Raw genomic sequence first — 13,816 nt, 5'->3', positions numbered from 1 at the left:
GTCTTCCTATGTATCTCTGTATTCTTTATATGCAATTGCTAATTACTATGCTGAAATAGGCAATTATATTCATGTACCACAATTTATTTATCTATTCCCCAACTGATGAGCAACTATTTTGTTTCTAGTTCTTAGCCATGATAAAAAGGCTAATACACATATATATACATATACGCACATAGTGTGTGTGTGTGTGTGTGTGTGTGTGTGTAGGGGATCTTTTTACCACTTATCTTCTTGGGGATATATATGTTGCAGTGGGTTCTCTTCCCAAAGGATATGGGTATCTTAGTCATTTCTTTAACATACAAGTTCCCAATTGTTTTCCTGAAAGGCTGGACCAATTCACAGCTCCACCAACAACATATTGATGTGCTTATCTTTTCATAATTCCTTGAAGATTGACTATTACATCTTTTACAATTGCCAACTTGCTTCCCAATTTTTTTTCCTCCAGGATTTTAGTGGGCAGGGTCTGTACTCAGAACTGTGACTGGCGCTCTAGTTATTAATATCAAATGAAACATAAAATAGGAAACATATGCTTACCAAAAATTTTTTTTTACAATGACTTGGAAAATGTTCGAGTGAAAGTTCAAATGGAGAAATTACTCTCTATAGAGGATGTTCAAGATGGTTTTAGAAGACATTGTGTTGATTTCAGTAAGCCCTGGAAAATTGTAGATCTTACTAAATATCATGTAAAATATTATTAATACTAAATATTATGTAAAATCACTCAAGCTATAGCCTAATTATACACCCATGAAAAATAAATTGGATGAAAAATGTCTAATTTATAGGATATGCTATTGGATGACCTACAGAGGTAATTCATCAGTAGATATACTTGGTACAGGCATTAGACATGGACAGTGAGCTAGATCCAGAATTGAATAGGGAAAAGGGATAGTTTCCACTAAAAAGTTATATAGTGCTTTCATTAAGACTAAGGTTCTCAGGGCAAAGCCAAGATGGGGACTAAACAGGAAATCCACTCTGTTCCCACTCTGATTCACCTCCAATACCTGTAAAATATGATACTAAACAAATTTTAGAGCTACAGAACACACTAAGTGACAGAGAGAAACAAATATCCCACTGAAGGCAGCCTGGCAAGCCAACAGGGAGGGTTTATCACACTGGGAGCCGTGAACAGCCTTGGGTGGTTCTTATCAGCTGCAGAGACCAGCCAGAGCAGACTTCAGGAGAGTGAATCACCAACAACTATAGCAATTTCCAGACTTCTCAACCCATAAATGCCAAAAAGAAAGTAAAAGGTCAGTGGGGACTCTGTTAGAACCAGGTGACAAAAGAGTGTGGTCCGGCCCCTGCCCTTGGGGCAAGAAGTGGCAGAGACATGGGGGCTTCAGCTGCTGCTGCATGGCTGCCTCAGGAGCTCCTGGCCTACAGATTGTAGGGGGACCAAGTGACCATTCAGAGGGTAATAGCTCTTGCTTTCACCTACTTAGATCTGGATCGCAGTCTTGGGTGGTTGTCCTGGTGTGTGTGGGCAGTGTGCCAGAGCTTGGGGTGTATGTGGAGAGGGCACCCTCCTCAGACCTCTGACAACATTTGCAAAAACCCCAGCCATTTGGGACATAACTCTCTCCACTCTGGAAGCAGAGTTCAACCATGGCTAAGAGCTCAAAAGTCAAGTAATTGGCTGGCAAGATGAGCAAGAAGAGGAAGCACAATCAGACAATAGAATCCTTTTGGGAGGATGAAAGGATCAAAAAATGGCACCAGAAGAAGTCAACAAAGTCAAAACTAAAGCATCAAAAGGTTCCAAGAAAAATATGAAGTGGTTTCAGACCATGGAGGAGCTCAAGAAGGATTTTGAAAATCAAGTAAGAGAAGTGGAGGAAAAATTAGGAAGAGAAATGAGAATAATGCAAGAAAATTGTGAAAAGAGAGTTAACAGCCTGCTAAAGGAGACCCCAAAAAATACTGAAGAAAATAACACCTTAAAAAATAGACTAACTCAAATAGCAAAAGAGACCCAAAAAGCCAATGAAGAGAAGAATGCCTTAAAAAGTAGAAATGCCCAGATGGAAAAGGAATTTCAAAAACTCACTGAAGAGAATAATTCCTTCAAAATTAGATTAAAGCAAATGGAAGCTAATAACTTTATGAGAAATCAAGATGCTATAAAACAGATCCAAACAAATGAAAAAACAGAAGGCAATGTGAAATATCTCATTGGAAAAAACACTGACCTGGAAAATAGATTGAGGAGAGATAATTTAAAAATTATTGATCTACCTTAAAGCCATAATCAAAAAAAGAACCTAGAAATCATCCTTCAGGAAATTCTCAAGGAAAATTTCCCTAATATTCTAGAACTAAAGGGCAAAATAGAAATGGAAAGTATTCACTGATTGTCTCTTGAAAAAGATCCCAAAAAGAAGACTCCTAGGAATATCGCAGCCAAATTTCAGAGTTCCCAGGTCAAGGAGAAAATATTACAAGCTGCCAGGAAGAAACAATTTGAGTACTGTGGAATCACAATCAAGATAACAAAAGATCTAGTAGCTTCTACACTAAGGGATCAAAGGGCTTAGAATATGATATTTCAGAGATCAAAGGAGCTAGGATTAAAACCAAGAATTACCTACCCAGCAAAACTGAGTATAATGCTTCAGGGAAAAATTTGATAATTCAATGAAATAAAGGACTTTCAAGCATTCTTGATGAAAAAACCAGAGCTGAACCGAAAATTTGATTTTCAAATACAAGAAGCAAGAGAAGGCAAACAGAAAAAAGAAATCATAAGGAACTTATTAAAGTTGAACTATTTACATTCCTACATGGAAAAACTATAAGTGTAACTCAAGAGGCTTTTCTCAGTATGAGGATAGTTGAAGGGAATATATATGTTTACATACATATATATGTATATATAGGAGGGTGTATGTGTGTATAAGTACACATGTGAGTATGTGCATATGTGTACACATGTATACATAGACAGATCCCAGGATCAGTTGAATCATAAGGGATGATATCTAAAAAATAAAATTAAGAAGTGAGAGAGGAATATAATGAGAAAAGGAGAAAATGAGAGATAGAATAGGGTAAATTATCTCATATGAAAGAGGCAAGAGAAGGGGGAGGAGTCCAGATAGCAAAGTAGAAGCAGGACCTTCGCAGGGCGCCAGCTTCCACCTTCCCTAATCCATGTAAAAGGTGACACTAAACAAACTTTGGAGCTGAAGAATCCACAAAATGACACAGAGAAGCTAACCTCCCACCTAGCTAGGTGGTTAATAAACACTCCTCTCAAATTATAATTGGCTTTGCTGTCCTGTTTCTCAGTTGTCCACTACATTTTGAAGCTTCCACCGAGATAGCCTTTGGCTCTGTATTTACAGCTGGACCAGGCTCCCTGGAACGCCAGGAGGGCAGTCCGGTCTAGGGGCGGTGATCACCGAGTGAAATTCCTCAGCCCCTGGCTCGTACAGTTTTCCTGAGCGAACCAGAAACCTGAGTCCTTCCCAAATTCTTTCAATTCGGTCCAATGAGTGTTCTGTGACCTGTTTCTGTTGAGCGCTCCTGTAATGGTAAAGAGGCTGAGCTGGATGCAGCGTAGATGCCTTTACTGGTCTCCACGGGAGACCCTGTTGGAGTGCCCTGTTTTCTGTTTCTCTGTATTTCTGTCCAGTAATCAAAATTGTCTCTTAATTGTTTCTGTAACCTTTACTTTTATTCGGTTCATGTTTTTCTTTACATCTGTCAATAGATGTCGCTGTGTTTTTTTGGTCACTAGGTGTCACTGTAATTTTAATTGTGCTGTCTACCTGCACTGCTGTGACTTTAACTCTTGTTTTGTCCTATTTCTGACTATATTTATGGATCAACGATCATCTGTGATCTTATTTGTCTTTGTAATCTTCTACTTGCATTTATGGGACAACAAATATCTGTGCGGGGGGGGGGGACCCCTTAGTCAAAGAGGGCCCCAGTACTATTTGGCCCCAAGTCTCAGCCCAGGGAGCCACTGCCAATGACCAAAAGCTGAACGAATGCATGGCCAGGGCAGTGGTGGCGGTTTTGATTGAAATAGACACTTTCCCCTCCCAGAACAAAGGACCCTTTGGTCCACAGAAATACATCCCCTGTGGGAGGGAGGAGGGTGGTTGTGAGTCATCCCATCAGCAATCACTGGAATGAGATCAGTGTGCCTACTGCAGAAAAAGGGGCCACTAGAAAAATGCCTGTCCATCCTGTAACCCTAATCCAACCCTCCCCTTGAAAAACCAAATAGGGGGTGGGGACCCCGGCGGCTCCCAAAATCCTATCCACAGCTGATTCTGACCTGCTCTCTTCCTGAGGAATCTCAGTTGCTCCACCTGGAGTCCCCAGGGAAAGGGAGTGCACTTTCTCCACTTCTTGAGGGGTTCCCCTGGGCCCCCTTTCAAAATCCAAACTTTCAGTGCAAGGAACCACCAGAGAGACAAAGCGAATGTTGTGTGTGTTGTTTTGTATATATCCTGTTTCTAGGATACTGGTGATGCCTTCATTGATCCTACCGGCCCCGGAGCTCCAGGCAGGTAGAAAGGACGAAGACTTCTTCCTTTTGCCCTGCTGCATTTTCTGTATATTCTGTTTGTATGTGTAAAGAAATTTCTAAATCTACCATTCTGTAAGATTCAAAAACAGCAGCCAAAAGAATGCTGTACCTGAGCTAGAAAGATTGATAGTCTCTTAAAGACAGGTAGTTGGCAGAATACCATTTCTCCTTCTACTCCTTGAATTCCAGCTAAAGTTCTCAAAGTAGAAAGACAAATGGACATAGAGAGAATGGGAAATTTCTCCCCTAAAATCTATCTAAGGGAAAAAAGGGTCACTTCAATGATCAAAGAGAAGTAGGTTTCCAAGCTGCACTTTGAAATAGGACTAACACTTAACCCTTTCCTGGGTCACAGACAACACAGATGTGCAACATCATTGGGAATATAGACCCAGGTAATTGAATTCATTCTGGTTACTATTTGGCACCAAGAAAAAAAATTTAATTCTGTGTAACTACAAAAACTGAAGTTTAAGGTCACCAAATTGGTTATTCAATTGTTTTTATTTCAAAGTTCAAAATTAAGACTATGATTGTTACTGGTAAACAGTTGTATTATCTGTGTTGTATGAGAAGCAGTTTCTCTTAAAGCCTTGAAGCAGATCTGAAATTTTAAAGGAATGAACACCTAAGAAAAGTTTCTTTGAGCAAAAAGTCAAAAAGAAAAATCCACTAAGATTCCCCTCCCCATAGTCCTACCTCTGACAAGACTAAGGACAACAGTGCCTTCTCACTGTGATCCAACTCTGACCAGACCAGTGCCACAGTGACAAGTTACAACTGCTAAGATTCTCTTCCCTGTGGTCCCAGTTCTTCTTAGCGGGCGCTACAGAGCCCTCCCCTGTCATCCAGCTCTGACAGAGCTGAGGAGACAGTAAGAGGTTTGAACCATTATGATTTTTTTCTCTCTGTTGTCCTGGCTATAATTGAGCTAGGGCTGCAGTGAAGTTAATTTGCATTAACCTCCTCCAAAAAGAAAAAGGGGGGAAGGTACAGTAGCTATATTGGAGCTACACTGGCTTGTCATCTGCCTACCTGAAAGGTTAAATCCCTGGAACAGAATATTTTTTTCTGAATGACATGGGAACAGTTAGACAAGGGAAAAGAAGCTTGTGAAACAAAGGTACAAACACAAAGTTAATCATTATCCTATATACTAAGCCTGGGATTCATCCGAGCTATTAAAGTGTGTGTTACATCTGAGCTATTCAGCCTAAAATTATATTCTTTCCACAGCCTAAATAGTTTAGTAAAAGGGTACTTGACCTAGCTCCCACTAGCAATAGTTTTAGATCCCCAGGTACCCTGTAGTCCATCCCTCTAAGTAAGCAAAGCCTTCAGTTTTAACTTCAATTTCCCAAACCCTCTCCTCAGTGCTCCAGGCTAAAAATCTCCTGGCACTTCCCACTTGAGCAGTGCCCTTTTTCTCCCAAATTGACCACCCCATAACCAGGGTCTGCTACTAGGGAGCATTTATAGAGGTTTATTTGGTAGAACATAGACTGATGATGGGCTTTGAGGTGATGAATTTGGAAAAATGGAGAGTTTTCCCCTGAAATATAGAGTTTACTCTGTACCATGAAGCCCCAACTTCAGTACCATCTAAGAGGTCTCTCCCTTGCTGAAAATGATCCCTTTGCTTGTTTCAGTGCCAAGGAATTAAAGAAGGTTGCTAAGGACTCCTGGAAAACAATGGAGCAGGGAAAGAAAACACCCCAGAATATAGAGCAAAAAGAGAAAAACCAGAGAGGTACAGCTAAGAGAAAGATGAAAGAGAGAAAATCAGAAAAGTGAAAAAAAAAACTTGTTAGTGAGAAACAGTGTGTTCCGAACTCTGCACTGACTGGTTGTGTGACCTAGAATAAATCATTTAACTCTGAGTTTCAATTCATCTGTAATGTGGGGAGATGAGAAAAAGAGAGGAGAAAATGAGGTCAGAAGTCAACTAGCCTCTTAACTTGGTAATATCAATCATTCTTATATGTAATTTGGAAATGCAATTACTGTCATCTAGCAGTTTATACTGTTGTTGTATGTCTACACTGTATATCGTAAAATCTGAGTGAGGAGAAAAATTTTGTAAGTCCAGTAGTGTTATTTTAACCCTGATTTGTAATATGTATATCTGCTATTTAGAAAAACTTGTAAAACTATCAATTAAGCTATTTTGGGCTGATGTTTTAATGCTAAAACCTATAATTGTTAATTGATTATTGTATGTGGAAAAGAAAAAAACTAACTGGATGAAAACCTATCTGACTAGTTCTGCCCATTTAGAGCAGTCTCTCCTGCTTACAATTCATATAAATTTTCCTTATGTTGTAAAACTGTCAAATCCCCTGGAAACTATCTCCAGGCAAGGCCATTCAGCCTGAGAAAGAAACTTTGTTTCAGTCATGTAGTTTTTAAATAAACCTAACTTGCTAAGAAGTTGCAAAGATTAAAAAGGATTTCTATAAATTGGCTTTTATATTTTGGAAGGATGGAAAATGGAATTCCTTACATTACAAGATCTTATATATCTTTATTACTTATCGCAGCCCCATGAGAATAGAAATAATTATAACTGTCTCTAAGCTGTGATCGGTGAAGCTTGTTGTTTAAGGTAAAAAGCACTTGGGACTATAACGAAATTTTATTTTGAGTCTGAATTTGGGTATAGTTGTCTGCATTAAATCAGTGTCTGAGAGGAAATGCCACTAGCTACTCAGAAGAATGTGATCCTGTACTGTCAACAGGTGGAAGTCTATATTTGCTAATGGCTAAAGGGACAATCAGCTTCTGTCTGGGATGGGATCCCTCCTGGCTCAGTTTACCCATGAGGTTCCTTTGAAAAGGAATGTCTCCCACCTATTCCTGACATGGAATAGCTATGAGATGGAACAGATGTTGCATGAGATGGAATATCTGTGACTGTACCTGAATTTACACAGAGCCAAGGTTGTTTTCTCCTGGAATATTTGGAATGTCACATGTCCCTGCTTTTTTTCTTTCTATAACAGGTTTCTATGCTCAGAGCAAGTAATCAGTAAAAGATATGAGCTCTTTTATGTTAACTTATTGGAGAATCTAATATTATTTTTATCTAGAATTAAAACATGTACAGAAAGTTATGCAAACTGCTTAAGATCATTTTAAAATTTTCAATTAACTTCCTTCACAAAAGTTTAGTGATCATTTATAAATCTTGAAACTGTTTTGAAGAAGGAAGATCTTTTTAGAAGAAATATTTAAAAATCTCTAGTGTGATTCTAAGAGACCCACTAAAACCTCCATTTGCAAGACATGTTTCTTGCTGAATTGATGTAACAAATTTAAAGCAGAAAAGAACTTGCTGTTTTAACCTGAATTTGTAGTTATTTTATTATTTAAGCAAGTGTTAATATTTGTAACTGAATGCATATGTGTAAAAATTCACTCACCTTTTTGAAATTCTGTTCAGCACCCCACTTCCTATTGTACTTTGGGTGGTGAATGCTGTTATGTATGATTGTTAATGATTTACTTCTCAAGTCCCTCCAAGCTCTCCAAGACATGCAGGATGCAGTCTGAGCAGTGTACCAGACCACTCTGCTGTTAAGGTGGCTGGAAGAAAAGACTTAATCCACCACTCTGGTTATTTACAACTGAAGATTAAGAGACTGTCCTGATGCTCCTGTTCCTGGCATTCCTGCCTTTGGCTGGTTCCAAATCCTATGCTCCCACCTTGTACTCTTGGACTCTTACTAAGACAATTGATGGGACTCTGCTAGCAAAGAATGTGACTTATAGCCAGCCCACCCTTTTTCTTTGATCATTGTGCCCCAGATTCATGTTGTTTCCCTATACAGGCATATATTCTGCAAGGACCCATGCTGCTGCTTGTGGAGCAGAAAAGCAGCCTTTGGTCAACCCAGTCGTATATCTGCCCTGAGGATGGGACCCCCGATTTTGGGGGACAGGGAAATATCACTCTGCCAACTGGGATTGTGTAACCATTGCTGACTGGGTCTCCGGTGGCAGCCGTGACCACCACATTTCATTTCATTGTAATACCCTTAAGTCATGTAACCCAGTTGTCATCGTGGTTTTGGATTGGACCAAACAGGATTGGAAAACTGGGACACCTTGGGAATCAGGTTTTATGTCACAGGAAGGGACCCCGGGGCCTGGTTCACTATTCAACACACTCCAGTGCCAAGGGATCTTACTCCCACCGGTCCCAACCCAGTCCTCAACCCACCTCCTGGTGATGATCAAACCCTGGATGGCCCCCCTGTTCCACCCATTACCATCACCCCTGCAGACATGGGCAGCACTCTGGTAGACCCCGAGTTCCTTGGACCCAAGCTTAACTTCTGACTGCCTTTATGCAAGAACACCTTTGTGCTGGCAGCCCCCATTTTAGTCCCTATCCTAGTTGGCCTTGGTATGGCAAGATTGGCATCAGTGAGTACCACAGCCCTAGTGCAAGAGAACAGTCCCCTGGACTCAGTTGAGTCTGAGTTTAAACTATGAACAAGAAAAAGGGGGGAGTGAAGTACCCACCAGAAATTATACACCAAAGCCCCCTAAACCTGCTAGAAGGGGACCCCTACCAGGGTCCCTGGAAACCACCTGACAGGCCGTAATAGTGAGGGAACATTTCACATATGTTGCTAGAAACATACCCCAGATGCAAGTCTGTTCTTGTTAGGTACCCAAGACTTTACTAGAAATGGTACCCCCTCCCCGCCTTGGAAACATATTTTGTTGTTAGCAGCATCTCGCATTTTCAAAGTTATCCATTTTACATTTCATAATGCTATCTCTTGTTTGGACATAAATTCTTCCCTACTCCATAAATCTGACAGATAAACTATTCTTTGCTCTCCCAGATTGCTTACAGTATCAGCCTTTATATCTAGAGTGAGCACCCATTTAGACTTTATTTTGGTAAAAGGTGTAAGATATTGGTCTATGCCCAGTTTCTGCCACACTATTTTCCAATTTTCCCAGCAATTTTTGTCGAATTGTGAGTTCTTATCCCAGAAGCTGGAGTCTTTAGGTTTAATCAAACAGATTACTATAGTCATTGACTGCTGTGTCTTGTGTATGTAATGTATTCCACTGATCCACTTTTCTATTCCTCAGCCAGTTTGAAGTAGTTTTGATGACTGTTGCTTTATAATACAGTTTAAAATCTGGTATGGCTAGGCCACCTTCCCCAGCATTTCTTTTCATTAATTCCCTTGATATTCTGGACCTCTTGTTCTTCCAGATGAATTTTGTTACTATCTTTTCTAACCTTATAAAACAAATTTTTGGTAGATTAATTAGTATGGCACTAAAGAGATAAATTAATTTGGGTAAAATTGGAAAACCTGGTTCTCAATCCCACCTCAAACACTATCAAGGCATTGATAGGCAAGTATATTCCCAATTACACTAGCACACGGAAGAGCTGCTAGCACAGGTTCTTGATCTGCTTTTATAAAGGAAAGATAGCTTCAAAGGAGTTAATTAAACAATGCAGAAAGATATATAAGTAGAAAACAAAGGTAAAGAAGTGAGTATCCAAGAAAGACTAACATCATCGACAAGTGAAGAGGGTCATAAAATGATGAAGTATAGGGTTAGGGGTGCTCCAGACCCCAAAATGCCACACTGGGTCCTGCCGAATTAATTCAACTCAAGCCTTCTCTCAGCCAAAGAAAAGCAAAGTTTATTAAAAGTTCGCCATATTGGGTAGACTCTTAAGGAGCCTTGGTATGTGGAAGGCTTGTATTGGAAAATTCTATGGTGTTCTCACACACGGAGGCAAGATGGGGTCTTATATATAGAAAAGTTGTGGGAGGAATCTAGGGGTGGTCTAGAGAAGGAGTTTGGGGCGGGTCTTCAGGAGGAGTCGATGAGGTCAGACTCCAGTAATGAGTGATTAAGGGTGGGAAGTTGCTGGACAAAGGAGAGTAGGCTAGTAACAGGTTTGGGTAGAGCCGCAAGTGAAAGGCTTATGGCCTCATGCAAACGCCTCATAAAATGGGAAGATTCAATCAGAGTCCAAGGGGGTTCCCAGAGCCTGTATCTCATCACTAGTTCAGAAGAAATATCAGCACCCTGAAAGTGGAGAAAATCAATTAATAATCTAGTAGACAGTGATGAGATGCAGGCTCTGGGAATCCCCTTGAGCTCTCCTTGAATCTTTGAGGTACAGGCTCTGGGAAGCCCCCTTGAACTCTGATTAAATCGTCCCATTTGATGAGGCATTTGCATGAGGCCATAAGCCTTACATTATGGCTGGGCCCAGACCTCTGTTACTAGTCTAGCCCTCCATTGTCCATCTACTTCCCACCCTTGAACCTATCAAAATATCAATACACCCTTGAACTGGCTGAGCCCATCATTGTCTGTAGTCTCCAGGTAGCCTCTAGCAACTTCCCACCCTTAATCACTCATTGACCTCATCTGACTACTCCTAAAGACCCTCCCAAACTCCTCCTCTAGACCACCCCTAGATTCCTCCCACAACCTTTCTGTATATAAGATTCCATCTTCCCCCCATGTGGGTGAGAACGCCATAGAACGACTTAGACTCTGTGTCTAATACGAATACTAATAAACGCAATAATAATAAATAAACTAATAAACTTTACTTTTCTTTGGCTGAGAGAAGACTTGAATCAAATTCATTCAGCGGGACCCAGAATGTTGGTATTTTGGGGTCTCCAGAGCAACCCTAACTGTTTTTATGGGTAACCTCTTCAGACAGGGTTCCAACTCTCTTAACAGAGTAATATAACTATTTACATACATCACCAGACCAAGAGAGCATCAACATCTGGGTTCACAAAGCTGGAGGGTGCTTAACAACAGCTGCCCAGTCTCATCCAGGAAATCAAAAAGACCTTTGGCAAAGTATTCTCCCCATGAGTGAGCCCCAGGCAAAATACCAGTCTCCCAGAATATATACTGATAGACTCATAGCCAGAAGACACAAAAAGGTGCATGACTCAGCACAGAATGTGTTACAGCTGTGAACTGGGCCAGAGCAAGACATCTGTAATTGATAAAGCAAAATACCTGGGAACAAGAGAATGCTATGGCCTCAGATCCTGGGAAACTGAACTCCAAGAAATAATAACTGAAGTCCACCTTCCTTACCCTTACAGCAAGTTATTTAGTCTCTCTGAACTCCAGTTTCTTCATCTGTGAAATGAAGATCATGTACCCATCCCAAGCTGTTGAGAGGATAATGTAGGTAAAGCACTTTATAGACTTATAGCACTAAATAAATATATGATCATCATCATCTTTATGAGCTCCAGATGCTTGAAGTACTGCCTAAAATTTGCTTATACTGAACCATGCAGTGGGGTCAAGTGCAAAAAGGTGCAGCACTGTATAAAAGAAACTCTAGCAAGGTAATGATGAGGTGGGCTCTGGGAGCCCCCTTGATCTTGCCTTGAGTCCTTGAGGTACAGGCTCTGGGAACCTCCCTTGAACTCTGATTAAATTGTCTCATTTGATGAGGCATTTGCATGAGGCAATAAGCCTTGCTCTGTGGCGGAGCCCAAGCCTCAGTTACTAGACTTCCCACCCTTGAGCCTATCAAAATATCAATCCACCTTTGAACTGGCCTAGCCCACCTTATCTGTAGTCTCCAGGTAGCCTCCAGCAACTTCCCACCCTTAATCACTCATTGACCTCATTCTCCTCCTGAAGACCCTCCCCAAACTCTTACTCTAGACCACCCCTAGATTCCTCCCACAACCTTCTGTATATAAGAACCCATCTCACACCACAGAATAGTGAGAGCACCATAGAATGCCATAGAATATAAAGAGCGCCATAGGATGACCTAGCACAGACTTACTCTGTGTCCAATACAAGCGAATTTTTAATAAACTTTACTTTTCTTTGCCTGAGAGAAGACTTGAGTCGAATTCATTCAGCAAGAGCGGGTATGTTGGTATTTTGGTGTCTCCATAGCAACCCTAACCCTCTTAGTGGGTAACCTCTTCAGTAGGATCAGTATGGTTGTCAATCCTGAGAGAAGGTTTCATAGTAGAGAAACAACTTGAGTGGATCCTTAAAGAGTGGGTAAAGTATGAATAGCTGCAAAGGAGGCATTTTCACTTAGAAAAATCCAAAGTCACAAAGCAGAGACAGTATGGGAGTGCCCTGAAGTTATGTTCCCATAATGTCTCTATTTTGTGAATTTAGACTTTTAAAATAAAGTCTAGCACCTTTTTATGATATAGTGTTAATGAGGGAAAAAAATGAATGAATAAATAGTTCAAGTCCATATGTAATTTACTGTCAGAGAAATTACATAAGTAATAAATGCCATAGGTCAGAGAAGGGAGACATCTCTGAGAACCAAGATTCTCAGAAGATGTTTCACGCAAGAGGTGGGATTTCCTGTGGATGTTTTTTTTTTTTTTTTCCCAAAGGATGAGTAGGATTTGAACAGGCAGAGGGTATTGGGGAAGGCATTTTCAGAAAGTTGAAAGAACAGAGAGGAAGAGGAAAGTGTAAGATTTAGTGAACAGGAAATAAACCAGTTTAGCTGAAGAAAATGGTGCATGTAGAGTAGTGGTGTAAAACTCAAATAGAAACAGAGACCACTAATGATAAATAGGGATCCCTGCTGGCAGATATCAACTTAGAAAATCACATTCATATTACATGTGTTTTATTTTATGTTTTAAAATATTTTCAAATTACATTTCAATCAGGGTCAGACTAGAATAATGTTTGCTGTAGACTTCATGTAGCCTGTGGGCTAAGGACTAGAAGGAGAGAAGGGTAGAAAGAAAGGTTGAGGGTAGATTTAGGAGGATGAGGAATGCATGCCTTTGGTCTTAAAATTTGGGACCATGGTCTGACCCAGTGAAACCACAGACTGACTCCAAGGGATGTGTCTCCTTCATTTTGGGGTTAGAAATATGGACCAAATTCTACCTTTCTTGTAGCAACCAGTCAGGGGACTTGTGTCCAATGTAACATCTACTTTTATCACCCAACACTCCCTCACTTTGCTCCTTTCCTCAATTGTGAAAACTTCCATACTTTAGTGCTGGTTATGGACCCCTCAGGGTAGTTTTAGCTTAGACACCAATAGTGGCAGCTACACAGATCACATTAAGAAAAGTCCCCTCCTAGGGGCGGCCAGGTGGCTCAGCAAGTAAGAGCACTGGCTCCAGTGTTGGGACGACCTGGAGATTGAATCCCGGGCTCAGACACTCAGCACCACACCCAGAAATAACTGGCCATGTAACCTTG

The sequence above is a fragment of the Petaurus breviceps genome, unplaced genomic scaffold (assembly GCF_028583685.1).
Source record: "Petaurus breviceps papuanus isolate PSGF00001 unplaced genomic scaffold, PetGlider_PUasm1.0 129, whole genome shotgun sequence".
Taxonomy (NCBI): domain Eukaryota; kingdom Metazoa; phylum Chordata; class Mammalia; order Diprotodontia; family Petauridae; genus Petaurus; species Petaurus breviceps.
The sequence above is the reverse complement of the archived record's forward strand: the minus strand, read 5'-3'. Positions refer to the sequence as shown.